At 38.9% G+C, this 18,577-nt stretch overlaps 1 protein-coding gene across 4 annotated transcripts in view; it reads left to right on the forward strand.

Moving 5' to 3' along the window:
* The window catches only part of mprip (myosin phosphatase Rho interacting protein), a 364,835-nt gene that overhangs the window by 205,390 nt on the left and 140,868 nt on the right, over nt 1-18,577 (forward strand). The window lies entirely within an intron of this gene.

Below are 18,577 nucleotides of genomic sequence, written 5' to 3' on the forward strand. Positions count from 1 at the left end.
CTGCACATCAGTGTACAACAGATTAAATTTAAGAAAGTTTCTTCACAATATGTCTTTATTTCATACAGACTGATATAAGATAACCTTATTTTGATTACATCCCACTATACCAAAAGGTGACAGTTTGTGAGCAAAAGAATTTGTGTGGTGTATCTTATTTCTTGTGGCAGATTTTTCTCCAAATACTGATGCTGATTTGCCCCCCCCCCCCCAAGCCAAACGACATAGGAAAAAAATCGCTATAATCCTTGTTTTTCTCTGTTTTTCTCATTTGCTTTGCCTTTATTTATTTTTTTTACCTTCATACCTTTCTTGTTTGTTCTACTTTCAAATATTTTTGAATGATTAGTTTATCCTCCATTACTCTTTCCTCCCCATCAAAATTAATTTTGCTAAGTTTTTTTTTAAACTTATGTTCTTAAGCTTTTGCAACCACACACCCATGTCCCACTGTGAAGGAACAGGCAGGTGATCAGTTCCTAGGTCTATGTCAGTGGTAATCTGAACTGGCTCTCAAGAGGTGCATGAGAGGACATTACTTGCCCTCCAGTATCCTGTTCATCATAGAAACTTGGCTTGGCTTGGCATGTCACCCAGGTGACCTAGCTGAGATCAGAAAAAGAAAGGATACATGCCATGTGCTAGCAACAATTCTGTTGCTCTACTAGGCTGTTCTTCAGAATTTTTTATTTTTTTTCCCTCTCCTACCTTGAAGGCAAAGAATTCCACTCAACAACTTTCCATTATCTTTGCACAAGTGGACATTGTTAATATATAAACCTAGATAGAGAATGTTAGCAAACTATTCAATTTGCAGGAATGTGAGAGAGAAAAGCAGCAGTACAAATGAAATGAAGACTATTCTGTCCTCATCTAGCAGTCACACTCATGCAATTAGCAGGTATCACATTTCTAAAGTTAAAAGCAGGAATCTTGGCTGATTTTGTTTTTTTATTCCCTCATTTCTTTCCTCGACACCTTCTCCCCTTCCCAGCAACCCACGGACACTGAGGCTAATTGTAGTACTGAACTGCTGCCCTGCAGAGGTGAATGGATTGATGCTGTGATATGTATTGATCTATATGGGAAGACCGAAGCCATTGTCTTTGGCCCCTGCCAAATGTCCATGTCTTTTACACCGATTCCATCCCCCTGTCTGGCCACTATCTTAGATCGAAGCTGACTATTCACAACCTCAACATCCAGGTGTCAGCCTTGGCTCGGTGGTAGCACTCTCGCCTCTGAGTCAGAAGTTAGACTTGAGCCCAGAATCCAGGCTGGCACTTCTGTGCAGAACTGAGGGAGTGCTGCATTATTGGAGATACTGTCTTTCGGATGAGACGTTAAACCGAGGTCCCATCTGTCAGGTGGACGAAAAAGATCCCACGGCACTATTTTGAAGAAGAGCAGATGAGTTCTCCTGGCCATATGAACATACGAATTAAGAGCAGGAGTAGGCCATTCTGCCCCTCGAGCCTGCTCTGCCATTTGATAAGATCATGGCTGATCTGATTGTGACCTCAACCCTACTTTCCCGTCTACCTACTATAACCTTCGACTCCCTTGTTAATTAGGAATCTATCTAATTCAGCCTTAAAAATATTCAATGACCCTGCCTCCACCGCTTTCTGGGGGAGGGAGTTCCACAGACTCACGACCCTCTGAGAGAAAACATTTCTCCTCATCTCCATCTTAAATGGGAGACCCCTTATTTTTAAACTGTGGCCCCCAGTTCTAGTCTGTCCCACAGGGGGAAACATCTTCGCAGCATCTACCACTTCAAGACCCCTCAGGATCTTATCCTTCTGAACTCCAATGTATACAGGCCCAACTTGTCCAACCTTTCCTCATAAGATAGTCCCCTCATCCCAGGAATCAGTCAAGTGAACCTTCTCTGAACAGCCTCTAAAGCAGGTCAGAAGACTGGACAAAATATAAAAAACAGCAAAGAATGACTAAAAGAATAATGAGGAGGGAGCAATTAGAATACAGGAGAAAGCTAGTTAGAAATATAAAAACAGATAGTAAAAGTTTAAAAAGGAAAAGAGTAAGTAAAGTGAGCGTTGGTCCTCTAGAGAGTGAGTCTGGGGAATTAATAATGGAGAATAAGGAAATGGCAGATGAATTGAACAGATATTTTGCATCCGCCTTCACTGTAGAGGATACATTTAACGTGCCAGAAATAATTGTGAATCAAGAGGTGAAAGGGAGGGAGGAACTTAAAACCTTTACAACCACCAGGGAAAGGGTTCTGAAAAAAATATTAGAATCAAAAGCTAACAAGTCCCCAGATCCTGACGGACTTCATCCTAGGGTGTTAAAAGAAGTGGCTGCACAGATAGTAGATGCATTGGTATTAATTTTCCAAAATTCCCCACATTCTGGAAGGGTCCCATCAGATTGGAAAATAGCAAATGTAACTCCTCTATTCAAGAAAGGAGGGAGAAAGAAAGCAGGAAACTATAGGCCAGTTAGTTTAAAATCTATCATAGGGAAAATGCCAGAATCTATTATTAAGGAGATTATAGCAGGGCACTTAGAAAATCTCAATGCAATCAGGCAGAGTCAACACGGCTTTGTGAAAGGGAAATAGTGTCTGACTAATTTATTGGAGTTCTCTGAGGAAGTAACAAGCAACGTGGATAAAGGGGATCCTGTGGATGTGGTGTACTTGGATTTCCCGAAGGCTTTTGACATCAAAGGCTGCTACACAGAATAAGCTCATGGTGTAGGGGGTAACATATTAGCATGGATAAAGGATTGGTTAGCTAACAAGAAACAGAGAGTAGGCATAAATGGGTCATTTTCAGGTTGGCAAGATGTAACGAGTGGAGTGCCACAGGGATCAGTGCTTGGGCCTCAACTATTTGCAATCTATATCAATGACTCGGATGAAGGGACCAAATGTATGGTTGCTAAATTTGCTGATGACACAAAAGTAGGTAGGAAAGTAAATTGTGAAGAGGACATAAGGAGTCTGCAAAGGGATATAGATAGGTTAAGTGAGTGGGCAAAAATTTGACAGATGCAGTGTAATGTGGGAAAATGTGAACTTGTCCACTTTGGTAGTAGGAATAGAAAAGCAGTATATTATTTAAATGGAGAGAGATTACAGAACTCTGAGGTACAGAGGGATTTGGGTGTCCTAGTACATGATTCATAAAAAGTTAGTATGCAGGTACAGCAAGTGATTAGGAAGACAAATGGAATGTTGTCATTTATTGCAAGGGAAATGGAATATAAAAGTAGAGATGTTTTACTACAGTTGTACAGGGCATTGGTGAGACCACATCTGGAATACTGTGTGCAGTTTTGGCCAACATTTATCCCTCAACCAAAATCACTAAAAACAGTTTATCTGGTTAATATCTCATTGCTGTTTATGCACACAAAAAGGTCCCACAGTCATTGACTGTAAATTTCTTGGGAAGTCCAGAGGCCGTGAAAAACACTATATAAATGCAAGTCTATCTTTTTTTTCTATTTGGCCCAGAGCAGAGCCTCCAACCCCATTTGCTCTTCATCACAAAGACCGCCTATTTCTACCTATGACACATCGCCTGTCTCTGCCTCTGCCTCAGCTTATCTGCTGCCAAAACCCTCTTTCATGCTGTTGTCACCTCAAGACTCCACTATTCCAATGCTTTCTTGACTGGCCTCCCATCCTTAATAGGATCATAGAATGGTTACATTACAGAAGGAGGCTGTTTGGCTTATCCAAAATCCTGCTGTCTGTATCCTAACCCACATCAAGTCCTGCTCACTCATGCCCCTGTGCTCGCTGATCTACATTTCCTGGTCCCCCAATGCCTCCAACTTAAAATTCTCATCCTCGTGTTTAAATCGCTCCATGGCCTCGCTCCTCCCTATCTCTATAACCTCCTACAACCCTCCGAGAACACTGCATCCCCCAATCCCTTTGCTCTTCAATTGACTCCCGTGCCTTTAGCCATCTAAGCCCTAAGCTCTGGAATTCTCTTCCTAAACCTTCCCACCTGTCCATCCCTCTCTCTTACTTCAAGATCCTCCTTAAAACCTATATGAGCAAGCTTTTAATCACCCCTCCTAATATCATCTTCTTGGGCTAAGTGTCAATTTTTGTCTTTGACTTCTGTGAAGTTCCTTGGGATGTTTTTCTACGTTAGAGATGCTTTTTAAATGCAAATTATTATTGTATTGTTTGGTACTTCACTGCTCAGTGATTTACCATGTGGTGCTTTTATGCACTGAGCCCGTCAGTGAATAATGTTGACTTATTTTTCTTGTTTTAATACCTGTGGACCTAATTGTTTGCTAGAAATCATCTTTTTATTTCTAATTTTATATCCCCTTGTTTGTGAACTTTATATTTATTCCTTGTTCCTTTCTGAAAGTGCATCAGTAGTTGTAATATGCCACGCTTTCCCTTCACTGTAGACAGAATGTTACAGTGCTAACACTAAAGGCCATGGATTGGGGACAAGCATTGATTCGATCCATTCTGTTTTCAGTTTTGATCTGAGCTGAGTGGGGAAATGCTCAGCAGAGGCTGAAGTGTCTCCTTGCAGGAGTGATGGAGAATTGCACTTGGGTGGTCCCTGATGTCTGGCTATGGTTGGCAATGGCAGTCTGGGAGCAGGTCATTTACCCCTTCTCTTAGCTACACAAGCACAAAGGCCAGCTGGAACGAAGCTCTGAAGAGATGATTTACAAAATAAAAATTTTTATAATACATACAGCAATGCAGACTGTCAGCAGCTGGGGCTTTTATGTGCATCTAGGGCCTAATGGGGACTTGCTGGGGATATGTAAAGAGGTAGCTGACAGTGGTAATTGTGCTTTGGGATGGTTAGTTAACCTAGGACTGTGGGGGAAGCAGGTGGACAGACTATCTGAAAATTGCTTAGGAACACCAGGACAGTCAAGTCAAATCAAGTTATTTTGCTGTTATCAGGTTAACATTCCTACTTTTGCTTATAAATGTTAACAAACCACAACCACTTGGTATTATGTAGAGGCTGTACTCATTTTAATCAAGGCTCAGAAAAACAAACACTTCAGCATAATGTCATCAGAGCAGTGGTCATTACATTGGCACTTGTTTACAGTGACTGCATCCTGTAATGTGTATACAATAGCATGGATTCATATAAAAGATAACCTTGAATTTAAAACATCTTCACTTTTTAACATGCCTCTTGGGGGGAACCTTAGTCAGATTGAAGGAAAGAGTTCCAGTAACATGAAGCCCATTTATTGAAATGTTCCCTTTATTGAAAATTATTTTTAACTCTGTTTTCAATTAATCTGCATGTCAACCACATTGAAGTCTATTATTAGTGTATTATAATTAATTTTTTCTGGAAAATTGGAACAATCTCATAACGGCTTTTAATGCAGTAAAGATTAAAATTGTTGAGAGTGCAAAGTGTACAGCCAAGGACTGTAACGCTGAATACAATATTTCTATTTTTCTCCTATTCATCTGTTATCAATCTGCACCGCACCATCATAGTGTTGTACAGTCTCTTTGTGTGTTGTAGCAGCAGTGCTATTCTGCTGTTGAGCCAGTAGGGATGTTTGGTCTATAACGGATTATTCCCATCTAGTGGCCCTCCCGAGAATTGGCATAACTAACTATACGTATTGCAAGTGATTTTGAAATGGCCAGTCTCTGCAGGTAATTGAACTGGCAGCAAAAGAGTTATGAATCCAGAGATTTTTTAATCACTATGCTGCTGTGTTGTGGCAGAAAAGGTTTTTTTTAAACAAATTTTGCTGGTGTGCTTTTCAGTGTTGTCCCTAGGATTTCAGTGAAGCATAATGATGGACTTGTGGAATTTTTTGTGTTCTATGAAGTGAGAAAAATCACTTAGAGATATGAGCACAATTTTTGTCTTTCATACTTGGGTTGTGTTTGGGGGAGAGTATTTTGTTTGGGGTTATTTAACACACTAGTGCAATACTGGTAGTTACAAGTTTGCCACTGGTGTTCGTGGTAAGAGCAGTCACAAGTGATGAATTAAGAGCATCGCATAAATCTGTTGAATTATGTGATTTTTTTTTCTTAGTGTACTTTTACCAATACATTAAATATGCATAGTGGCAATTCTGAAAAGTTGATCTAATAAAGCAAAATATGTATCTGGGTTCACACAGGTACTATGTGGGCATATATTTTACAAAATGCATGCAATGTGTGTTCAGCATTTCCCTGCATTGTTATTCTTTTGGTTTTGCAAATGTTAAATCCTCAATCACGCGATGTTTATCTGCAACAGGGCAATTCAAAACATTATATTAGCACTCATGAGGGCTCATTTATTAAATGTATTGCCTGGCATGGTAGTGAGCCACATAGACAACAGGTTCTATCCCTAGTTTGTGCTCAATTAGCTAATCTCAGTCAAGACAGGATTGGGTATACTTGGCCTCAGTGTCCCAAAGTGAGGGATGAGAAAAATCAGCCACAGTTCTTATTGCTGACCAATATCCAATGACCTATCTGGGAAGTGCATTTTTGTGAACTTCTGGTGAGAACAGGATTGGACTCAGCTACGATATCTGCTGAGTCACATGACTTACCAACATTAGGCTTGTGCATGATGCATGACCACTTGGATGCAGTACCAGAGGGCTGCTAGTGCACTTGGAATTGTGCAAGTCACCTTAATGGCTGAGAAGAGAATTACATAATCAGATTATATACCCAATAAATTCAATCTAATGGACCAATGTGTCCTGGAGGTGCAGAACATCTTTTGGCCATATAGTGTTACAGAACCCTTTTTGGGACAAAACCTCAGGCATTTATTTAAAAAAATGCTCAAGATTGATACAGTGGTTCAGGATCCAAGATTTGTATGCTGCCCCTTAACAATTATGGTATCCTTCGAGAATTCCCCTTGTAAATATATACATAATTATGTGTAGTCCTTTGTTTTCAAAGATGACTTAAAATACAAGTATTCTGGTTCCTTGGTTGTCAAAGATGTTTTTGTATATGGCATCGCCATCCAATCTGAGACAGGCAGTGCTTTCTGCATACTTTGTTTGAAGTCTCTGCTTCCCGGCTTACAGCTAGTTGTGGCCGGTATAGCTTCTGCTGTTGGCATCGCTTTTAGTTCTTCAATGTGATGCAAACATGTTCATCCCTAGTTGAACAACTGTGCAGAAACTGCAGCAAAGCTGAAGAACACTTCCTTGTAGCATGAGAATTATTGTAGGGTAGTGAGCTGGGTAGCATTGAGGGATAGCACGCTACCTCTTTACATTGAGGACCCTGGTTCCAACGCAGCCCAGACTAATGGCTTGAAAATCTCATGTGTCTTCTGGCTGTCGGGACACTACATGAAATGGATTTGAAGTGCACATACACAAAATTGGGCACGGAGGACAAAGCTGCCAATATTTGTATTCTGCGTCTGCAGGATGGTAGATAAACTAGGTGGACTGTGTCTTTATTCGTCTAGCAGTTCCTATGTTTCTATAATTTGCCACTAAATTGACAATCACACTCAATGGGAATGGCTGTTGTGGGGAATAGAAAAAATTACATTGGTGCAAGACTACTGGTTTATCTAACCTGTCTATCTTTTTTTCCTTAAAAATATCTCCCTGTTATAAAACTTAATAACCATGAACCCCTTTAGACATTAGAATCAACCAGATCCCAGGTATTTCATTTAAATAGCCTATTTAGTTTTCATTGTGTGGGACGGGCACTCTTTTTGAATTGGGGTTGTTTTGGTCATGCTACAAGGAGTTTTACTCAGTACCTGGCCCTTGCTGTTCCTAATATGGGAGTGAATGGTGGAAAAATCTTCTATTTTAATCACTATAAAAAGGTATCAAAATATATTTAGTGATGTCTTTATTGACCATGACCATATTTTCAAATGTTTCAAGTATTTCAAAATAAAAATAATATTTTTATTTAATAAAAATTATTTAAAAATGGAGCCAAAAATTGTATCCTTAAATCCTCTTTTTTGAATGCTTTATATCAATAGTAATGTACTCCATTTCCTCTGTTACCCTGTAGCTCTACCAAATTAGATCCTTGAAATTTGTTTGTTCAATTGTCAGAATGTGCAAATTACTTTTCTGTAAATTTGCACCTCCCACATGAGATGTTGTGAAATTCTATCTTGGACAACTTGCATCTAATTGGCTTTCATTACCATCTTTGTCATATCTAGTTAGTTTATTCTTGGTACAATGCTAGTCATTGTTTAGGGACTGAGAAGAAAGGGAAAAGGAAGCGGTAAACTTGTATATACATGATACAAGTTAATGGACGATCAGAAATGAATTACCAGCTGCACAAGATCCTCGCATCCATTCACTGGTCTTTTAACCTTTCTGTGATCGTATCCATACACTGGTCTAAAAACTATCTCAGGACCCCGTACATTTCTGTGTTTCACCCTATCATCAGCTATTCTTTCTGTTTTCACTAGGCCATTAATAAATGTCGAAAGCAATTCCTTCTGCACTACTTTTAAATCGTTGTGTTTATTTTAAATGCCTTGAAGTTTATCACATGGTTCAGACAATTAAATCAAGTCTGAAAGGTTTAAAATTGAGCCTCGGAGGCCAGAAAGAGGGGTGCTGTCTCTTTTATTTAAACAGGTCGAGGCTATATTTTCATAATGGAAAGTAGTTATTTTCATTTTTGGATTATAGCAGATAGTGTCACAGCTGTCTGACAAACATATGTTGCATAGAAGAAACATTATGCAATATTGCCTTTTAACCTTTCCGGAATCGTAGTATTAGCAGTGGCTTTCTAGTTTTGACCTTTTAGGGTAATAACAGTGGATTGGGAATTTTCCTTAAAAGGCTGTGAATGAAAGTTTGCTGCAGCAATGGAGTTACCAGATTTCTCTCAGTAGGTAGCTAGTTCCTGCTAGTTATTGGATTTGAGGCTGCTTGGCACAGTGCACAAGACAATTTCCATCTGTTGCTTTCAGTACGTAATGCAAGAAAATGCTGAGCATTCGGAACTGACAGATACAGACAGTGTTCTTTTAAAATCTATGTCTTGAACTGGTTACAGTATTTTTCAGGTATGCGGTATGAAACCTTCTCTGGAAAATGTTTTTTTTCTTTATTAGTTCAATGCTGGGGAAACAGGAAACAATCTTGGAATTGACATCGAAGACTGTTATAAGGATATCAAAGTATAAAATTTTAAAAATATGAATTGGTCAAATCAAAATGTGATTACATCATAAAGAATACCATGATTGCTGTAATTTTCCTTGTAGTACTTATTCCCAGGCCATTACCATAATTTCCCCATTTTTCCCACTCCCAAAAAATTGACCGCAGAATTTTGAGACAGAGAGGTCTATGACTATAATGAATTTACACATCACAATGAATTATGATTTAGTTCAGCAAACATGGATGGTATAGTAACAGGGCAAAGTCACTACAAAATTGGGATAAAACCAACATATCCATTTTTATAGCAAATCTTTAAGAAGAATAGTTTCACAAAAGGAGTTTTAATTCAGTCCTTAATTATTAGTTAATTAGACTTGCAAAACAGCTTTGCTGCAGGAGTATTAATAATGATTCGTATTGATACCTGTGAGTGTCATCCTTGGCTCAATGGTAGCTCTCCCATGGCATTATTTTGAAGAGTAGTGGAGTTCTTCTGGTGTCCTCGCCAATATTTATCCCTCAACAAATATCATTTGTCTCATTGTGGTTTGTGGAACCTTGCTGTGTGCAAATTTGCTGCCGTGCTTCCCCACATTACAACGGTGAGTGCACTTTAAAAGTACTTCATTGGTTGTAAAGTGCTTTGGAATAGCTTGCGGTCATGAAAGGCACTATATAAATGCAAGTTAGTTCGGGTTTTTTTCTGCATTTTAGCTTTTTTTCCCCCTCCCTTGTAAACGCTGACAGCTAGAAGAAAGTCCAAGAAGTTAAATTAAATTTTGTTTGTGGTTTCAAGTTATATGTCATAAATTTATCTTCAACAAAAGTACTTCCTCTTTCCCCTTCTTCAAAATAGAACAAAGTTATTTGATCATAGTCATTTATAACAGTCTTTAAAAAAAAAATAGTACTAATGGTGAAGACTGTCTCCAACTTGATTTTGCAGTCTTTTGCTCTACTAGAGTGATGCTTTAGAATAGATAACTCGATTAATTTTTGCCCTGCTGGTAATTTCACGTAAAACTCCTAAACTTCAGGACTAACCAATTTTGTTTCTCAGTTGATACATAGAAGGTACAGGACAAAAACAGGCCATTCGGCCCAACTGGTCCATGCCAGTGATTATGCTCCCTTCCTACTTCATCTAACCCTATCAGTATATCCTTCTATTCCTTTCTTCCTCATGCGTTTATCGAGCTTCCCCTTAAATGCATCTATGCTAGTTGCCTCAACTACTCCTTGTGGTAGCGAGTTCCACATTCTAACCACTTTCTGGGTAAAGAGGTTTCTCCTGAATTCCCTATTGGATTTATGAGTGACTATCTTATATTTATTGCCCCCTAGTTCTGCTCTCCGCCGCAAGTGGAAACAGCTTCTCCACGTCTACCCGATCAAACATCCAATCCCATCAAATTATGAAACCCTTTCATAATCTTAAAGACCTCTATCAGGTCAACCCTCAGATTTCTCTATTCTAGAGAAAAGAGCCCCAGCCTGCTCAGTTTTTCCCTGATCAGTATAACCTCTCAGTTCTGGTGTCATCTTAGTAAATCTTTTTGCACCTTCTCCAATACCTCTATATCCTTTTTATAATATGGTGACCAGAGCTTGTTCACTGTACTCCAAGTGTGGTCTAACTAAGGTTCTATACAAGTTTAACATAACTTCTCAGCTTTTAAATTCCATCCCTCTAGAAATGCACCCCAGTGCTTGGTTTATTTTTTTTCTTACACTGTGATGCTGAAATAAACACTAATATTACATAAAGGCTTTATTATAATATTGACCCCAAACTTCTAAAACACAACTTATGTAAAAGATTTTTTTTAATGTATCTTACTGATCATGTCCCTTTTTCTCTTGGTTTCTTTTTTCACTTCAATTTTAATTTTTTTAAAGGATTCTCCATACGTAGTTGGAGTAAAGCGCCCCTTTGATTCTGCTTAGCTTGCACAAAAAAATGTCTTCATGACATTTTAGCCAAGCAGTCTTCTACTTCCACGTCATATAAATCCTGCAGACTTGTGCCATTGTGCTAGTTCATTCCTTTCCCAGTTTTTTTTTAAAAAGGTTGCATTCACTGCATTATGCCTCCTTTCATTATCATACTGGGTGAAGTGTTCAATCTATGCACAAAAGTAGGTTGTTAAATAGTCTCCGTTGTTTTCACAAGTATGTTCTGTTTTTAAGCAAGTCAGTCCATGTTTTTCCTTTTTCAGGTTTTACCCTGGAAATCCAGGTGGTGGCAAAAGCCACAGAACCTCTGGAACAAATAACAGCTAAAGGAATGCTTTCCTTATTAGGACAACCAAATGAATAAAACAAGAAAAAATAAAATTGAGTGCTCTCTAGCTGGTCATTTCAAAAGCCTCATAGTTTATAAGAAAAAGAGGCTGAGACACAATCGGAATTTAACACTTAGCTCAAAAAGCGTTCCAACTGGCTGTTGGCTTTCAGTATATCTGTTGGCACTATCTTCTGCTAAAAGCTTTTAATACTGTGCAAAATACAGGAGTGACACATACAAGTTATTGGGCTATATTCCTAAAATAGACCAAGTGTATAGGATACCCCAGCTTCAGATTTGGTAGTCATGTCTGACTTCTCTCCTGGCATAGGAAATTTATTAGGTAGTTGATCATGATTCCAGAAATATGTATGCACTTGGTTGACTGGTCTATTTGCAAGGATATAGTCAAAATCGGAGTGCTTGCCACCAAGTCCATTGGGCAGAGTTTATCACCAGGGGATCATGCAATTACAGCCAGGTGCTAAAACGGATCACTGTGACCATTGCACTCAATCGGTGCCTCTTATCAAAGACCAAAGGAAGGCTGCCAGGCAGGAGGCTATGTCTTGGACTTGGGTTTGATCTGTGTTTCTGCTCCATAGTATTGCACATCTATGTCTAGCGTGCACTCATGAAAATTAGAGAACCAACTGCACTTTGACAAGAGGAATATTTTTGGTGTTGCGTGATGCTGTTATCTCCCTCCACCAGCCATCCGGGTCATGAGTGGGGGTTGCAAAATGGGGAAGATGCATAGGTTTGAGAGATATTTAAGGAGATCTGTTGTTTCATTTAATGGAACAACCCAAAGTTTCACAGAGCACTATCTGTAGACCTTATCATGACATTGTCATTGACCACCTAGAACAGCAAATTGCTAACCTTGGGCACAATTGGAAGGGTTAACCCCACAGAGGAGAAACATCCTTTACTCCAGACATTTCATAGTCCCCAAAAAGACATTGTATTCGATCAGAAATGTAGAAGAAGAGTCTGCTCCAGTCATGGTTGGGGCGAGGGGCTAGATGGTCTCCTCTTTTCCAAGACATTCTCTGATTGACGTGATGTGACAAGTTGTGTTACCCAGGGATTTGTACTGGAATCTCAGCTTTTCACCATATATATATTAATGACTTGGATGAAGGAATAGAGAGTTGTGTATCCAAGTTTGTAGATGAGAGCGACTAAGGGAGTGGACCAAACTATGGCAGATAGAGTTGAATGTATGAGGCCATCCACTTTGGATTGGAGAAAGACAAATCGGAATATTTTCTTAATGGGTAGAGACTAGGAGTTGTGAGGAGCAAAGTGATTTAGGTGTACATGTTCACTTCACCAAAAGCTAATGAATAGGTATATTAATCAAACAGGCTAATAGAATAACATTTTATCCACTCCTACACCACTGGGAATGATAAGCATCTTCTGCATAACCCAATCGCGCCCATCCATTCCCTAAGGCCCTGCAATGGTGTGGACTTTGAGGTTAGGAATCACATAATTGATCAGTTTCAGTTTAGCTTTAAATCCAAAATGAACCGGTGGAATGGGACAGGTCTGTGGCTTTATAGAGCTTGGGAGCAGGAGACCATGCATGGCACTGCTATGTGTAACGTAACAAGAACGTTTTCATGTACATGCTAAGCATCTGGTTTCCCCAGAATCAGTTGAGCTAGACTTCACTCCTGAGGAGTGTGGAGGGTGTGCATTGTTTGAAAAATAACAGAGAAACTATTTCTTCTGGTGGGATTATTCAGAACAAGGGGGCACAATCTTAAAATTATAACGAGGCCATTTAGAAGTGAAATCAGGAAGCACTTTCTCACACAAAGGTTAGTGGAAATCTGGAACTTTCAGATTCAAGTTTGCAAAATTGTTGTTTCGTAAAAAAATGCAGTTACAAAGCTCTTTTTTCATACCAATTGATTGGCAAAAACCTCAAGATTAATGGGGCTGTATCAAAAGCAGAAAGAGGGCGGTAAGCAGACTTATCAGTGGACTTTGCAGCCTGACCGCGCAAGTAAATTCATATGCAGCACTAGAAGAGTTAAATGTTTACATTATTTTGCATGACTTTGGAACGCTCCTTGTTCAGCAAAGTTATGGGTCTCCTGTTCACCTGTAATAAAAATATAATGAAGGCAATCTCTCTACGGATCTTGCTGAATTGGTTTCAAAGCTACCCGCGAACAGATAATAATAGGCTGCAGCTTGCTCAAGAAGCTGTGTTTGGCTTTAAACACTGACATTTTGAAGAAAGGTTGTACCTGAGCTCTAGTGTATAAGTGTTATTTGTTTCATTTAATCTAGGAAGGATGTTTCATAAGTTTCATGTTTTCAAAACTGAGAAACCCACTTTGTAGGTCAACAGTGAGATGTTTGGTTGTTGAAGAGGAGCACAGTTACTTAAGATACGTAAATCTGTCAGCAACTTTTCAGGAGTTCCTGTTAATTGATAGAAGTTAATTCATAACACTTGTTTCCATGTAACTAGACATATTCTCTCAGCAACTATGCAACAGAAAATCTCTATTTGCAGATGTTCTTCACATACGCGTGCCAGTCAGAATATAGGTACTTTAATGTTAAGTAATTAAATTGCGCTTAGTTTATATTGTGGGATGTTTACAGAATTTCTATAAACTTCATTTATTGTTGGGGGAGAAGTGTATAGTCTTATAATTGGAAATATATTTACAGTTTTAAATGTTTAAAATCATATAATGTAAAGTAACTTTAAAAAAAAATCAACTATAGCTTACTTTTTAAGACAATGAACAAACTTGTATTTATATAGCGCATTTCATGACCTCAGGACTTCTCAAAGTGCTTCACAGCCAGTGAAGTACTTTTTAAGTGTAGTTACTATTGTAATGTAGGGAAATGTGGTAGTAGTGTTGAGGAATAAATGTTGGCCAGGACACCAGGAGAACGCCTCTGCTCTTTTTTGAACAATGCAATAGGATCTTGTATGTATAAATAAGAAGGCAGACTAGGCCTCATTTTAATATCCCATCTGAAAGACAGCAACTCCAACAGTTCCGCACTCCCCTAGTACTGCACTGCATTGCCAGCCTAGTTTATGTGATCAAGTCTCAAGTGGGGCTTGAACTTACGACCTTCTGACTCAGCTGAGAGTTCTACCACTGAGCTAAGTCTCACATAAAAGGGCATCTCTGAGCATCTAACATTGGGAAGGGATGGACATGAAGTAAGCTGTTGCTTACATGACAAATGGATTTTGAGTCCTGACTTAATATTTGACTCTGAAGTTGGGCTGGACTGGATCTCGTGAAGATGCCCAGTTCGATTCTTATGGACAGAATGAGGAGGGGAATTCTTGTTTTGACCTCAGAAGTATTGTGGGTGTTTATGACTGAGCATTATTTTTCAGTTCTTGAATGATTCTGGAGTCTCCTAGTTTCTGTTGCTGCTAAACAGACTAACAATAGAGCCAGACTAATGCCCAGTCGCTGCATTTTTTTCACTCTCAAGGATGGGGAGGGAAGTCTTCCATTGGTCTATGAACATATCCTAGACCTTTTGACCTGATTTTTCATGAAAAGGTAGGCTTATGGAGTGTTGAGAAAATCTCTGAGGCCATTTTGTTTAGATTTTTCTAAGTCAACCACTACAGGACAGTTTGCCAAGGCTCGCAACAGCTTGTGATCTGCAAATTGAACCACCTCTGCAGGAGCCAGTTCAGGATCCTTTTTATGTCTTCCTGTTGCTGACTCTTCTATAATGATTCAGGTTCAATAGCAGCAATTTTGCACATTGAAAGTGAAATTAAATTCATTTAAGAATTCATTAAGCAATTTAAGTGGAGAAAGTAACGAAAACCCCAGCTTCATGGGCTTCTAAGTGGAAACGTTTCCTACCAAACTTTATGCAGTTTCAAAAACAAAAGGGAGCTTTGCTGCTTGATCTTATCAGAATAAATTCAGTTCTAATGACAGGACAATAAAGCATTTAGAATAATACCAAATAGAAATGAGTATATTGACATCTAAACTGAGCCATAATAGCAGTTGTGAGAACCAGGGGCACAGATGTATAGCTTCTAGAAAGTGCATATCTTAGAATTTGATTGATAGCCTTAAAACCAAAATGAAACATGTTGAATTCCTATAGAAGCACCCTGCACGATTATATTTTTTTAAACCAGCTTTTATCACCTTTTTTAAACCTCCTGTCCTGAAGACACAGATGCTGGCATCTCTTGCTGTATCTCACTCAGGTGGCCATTCCATGTCCAAGCTTCAAATAGTGGGCCATTAAACAGTGGGAGCATCACAGCTGAGCCCAATCCTATCATCACCTAACATTCACTTCTAGCAGATGTCACTGGATAGCAATCAGTAATGGAAAACCTGGCTGACTATTTTTCTGTCCTTCCCACCCCTCACCATTGCTAGCCCAAAGGCACTCAGACCAAATGTAATACCAGTATTGAGATCAATTAACTCAGCGAAGTCCAGAGAATCCTCATTGCTATCCAGTAACCCCTGCTGGAAGTGTACATGTGTGGACATCCAGTGAGGACAGGATTGGGCTCAGCTGTGAAGCCTTTGAGGTCAAATAGCCTGCCAACGTTCACTAACTAGGCTCACACATGGCAATGGCCACTTGAATGATGACTAAGACCATACATGGTCAAGGAGTCAACACTTTCAGAGGATGAGGAGAGAAAAAGGTGTTGCATATGTCTTAATAAAGTTTTTTTTCAGAAAGGTTTCTCCGTTACACATGAAGTTTTTCCAAAGTGGCGATTGTGTCCACAAAAATTGTGTTCAAATCACAGTATTATGCATTGAAATGTTTTTAGAAGCACTTTATAAAGTAAAATTGTTATTTTCCAACTGAGAATAGAATGGAATGCATGCATTCTTACGAAAAGTTTTAATTGACAGCAAATGGAATTTTAACTTCTTTCTGCCAGGGCATTTAGTGTATTTTTGCCATAAATGGTTTCAAAATCACCTTGCCCTGTGTTGTGCCAACATTCCTTTGTTAACAGTGGGTGTAATCCTATTATAGTGACTTCATTAAAGCAGAAGCTAAACAGACACAGTAATTTACGATATAATGTTGTCCTGTTTTTCCAACTAACGAGACATTACACATTACATCAAAACTGTGGCTGTTTTCGGATTGACTAGGAAATGCCAGCAGCATAGACAGTGCTGCTAGTTCAAGGCTGTATTTATGTTGGCTATTTAGTGTGTCTTTAGTCGTTCATATATAGTTAATGTAGCGTAAGATCCTGTGTGCTGTTCCAAGTAAACATTTCATTAGGTGTCAGCCGTGGCTCAATGGTAGCACTCTTGCTTCTGAGTCAGAAGGTCGTGGGTTCAAGCCCCACTCCAGAGACTTGAGCACATAATCTCGGCTGACACTTCAGTGCATTACTGAGGGTGAGCACCTTTGGAGCTGCCGTCTTTCAGATAAGACATCAAACCATATATTTATTTGCCCTTTCAGGTGGACCTAAAAGATCCCATGGCACTATTTCAAAGAAGAGCAGGGGCGTTCTCTCCGGTATCCTGGCCAACATTTATCCCTCAACCAACATCACTAAAACAGATTATCTGGTCATTATCTCATTGCTGTTTGTGGGACCTTGCTCTGCGCAAATTGACTGCCGCGTTTCCTACATTACAACAGTGACAGAAAGTACTTAATTGGCTGTGGGGCATCCAGAGGTCTTGAAAGGCGCTATATAAATGCAAGTCTTTTTTTAAAAACACCTAGTCAGAAGACCACAAGTGGTCTAGACATTCTATTGCTTTCGCGAGCAATTTAACTTGACTATAGATTAAACATTTTGAGAGTGAAATTCTTCCTGTTAATTTTAGCGAAAAAGTCGATGGGAGGAATTTTATTACTCTTAAGTTTAGACGTGTAAACACAGATGTTTTAAATTTATCATAACATTCATTGTTCCTTGCAAAATGGTTAACCATATTGAAATGGAGCCCTGGTATCTTAAACTGGGAAAAATTAGATTCCAGCCTGTTCTGGATCAGCAAATCCATTTTTTTTGAGGATTATATGGAAAATTGTTTTTATGCAGCATGTTCTAATTATTCCATTTATGAGTTTGTCCTGACCTTTTCCTATTAAAGAATCTGTAACTGTGTTAACAAACATGTTTATGGATCCATTAAAACTAACAGGAAATAATTGAGGTCACTGCTATCGTTAAATTGTTTAATTGATCATGTTAAGACTGTATCTGATTTGCGTATGCAAAAAAGATCAAATACAATATGATATTCAATTGTTCTAGTGTGATCAAGGATCGAGTCAGGTTATGCATATTATGTTGAAGTTATTATGCTTGCAGGCAGTTAATGTTTAGCAGGCTGCTGTGGCCTTTCATTTCTGTGGATATTGTTCTGGGGCCTACATTATAGTGTGACCAGAAGTTAAATTGGGAATTTTGTAGGTGTAGAGTTGTCCTTAGTTATTGATGAGCTTCAGCATATTCATCAAGAAAATTTCAAAGAAACATCATAACTAAGTTTTTTTCAATGATGCCTGAAAGCAAGAATTTCTACTATATAGGTAGAATATTGTTGAAACTCTGGGCCAGACTACCTTTCTTCAAACTTCTTTTACATAAATTTATATGCTATTAAATCTGCTCAAGCTAAATTTATTTTTCCTGTAATTATCCCTTGTCCTCTTGTGTACACTTCCTCAAGGCATACAGGTCATAAGACTTCTTCAGATTCCACTTCTGTAGAGAAAAGATGCAAATTAAGAAAACAACTAACTACTTTCTATGTTTGTTGCAATGTGGGTTCTCTTTGTTACTCCACTACCTGCAAGAAGCCTCCGTAAAAGCTTAATATACACAATTTGCGCTGCGTAGTGGGTTGGAGCGCTAACACCATGCAACTAAAATGTAAACCCATAAGTGTAGAACTTGAAGATAAGTGCTAAAAATCTTTCATCCTTTCTCAGGCTATAAGTCACAATGTTTTGCAATGTTTCTGACTCAGCTCAGAAGGAAAGACTTGTTTATCCTGACCAAAGATTGTTCGAAGTTGTGAACATTTGTGACCTGCTTGCTTACTCTCCACATCTGATGGAGGCTGTATTAAAGCAAATATCCCCAGAAAATGA

The sequence above is a fragment of the Heptranchias perlo genome, chromosome 23 (assembly GCF_035084215.1).
Source record: "Heptranchias perlo isolate sHepPer1 chromosome 23, sHepPer1.hap1, whole genome shotgun sequence".
NCBI lineage: Eukaryota > Metazoa > Chordata > Chondrichthyes > Hexanchiformes > Hexanchidae > Heptranchias > Heptranchias perlo.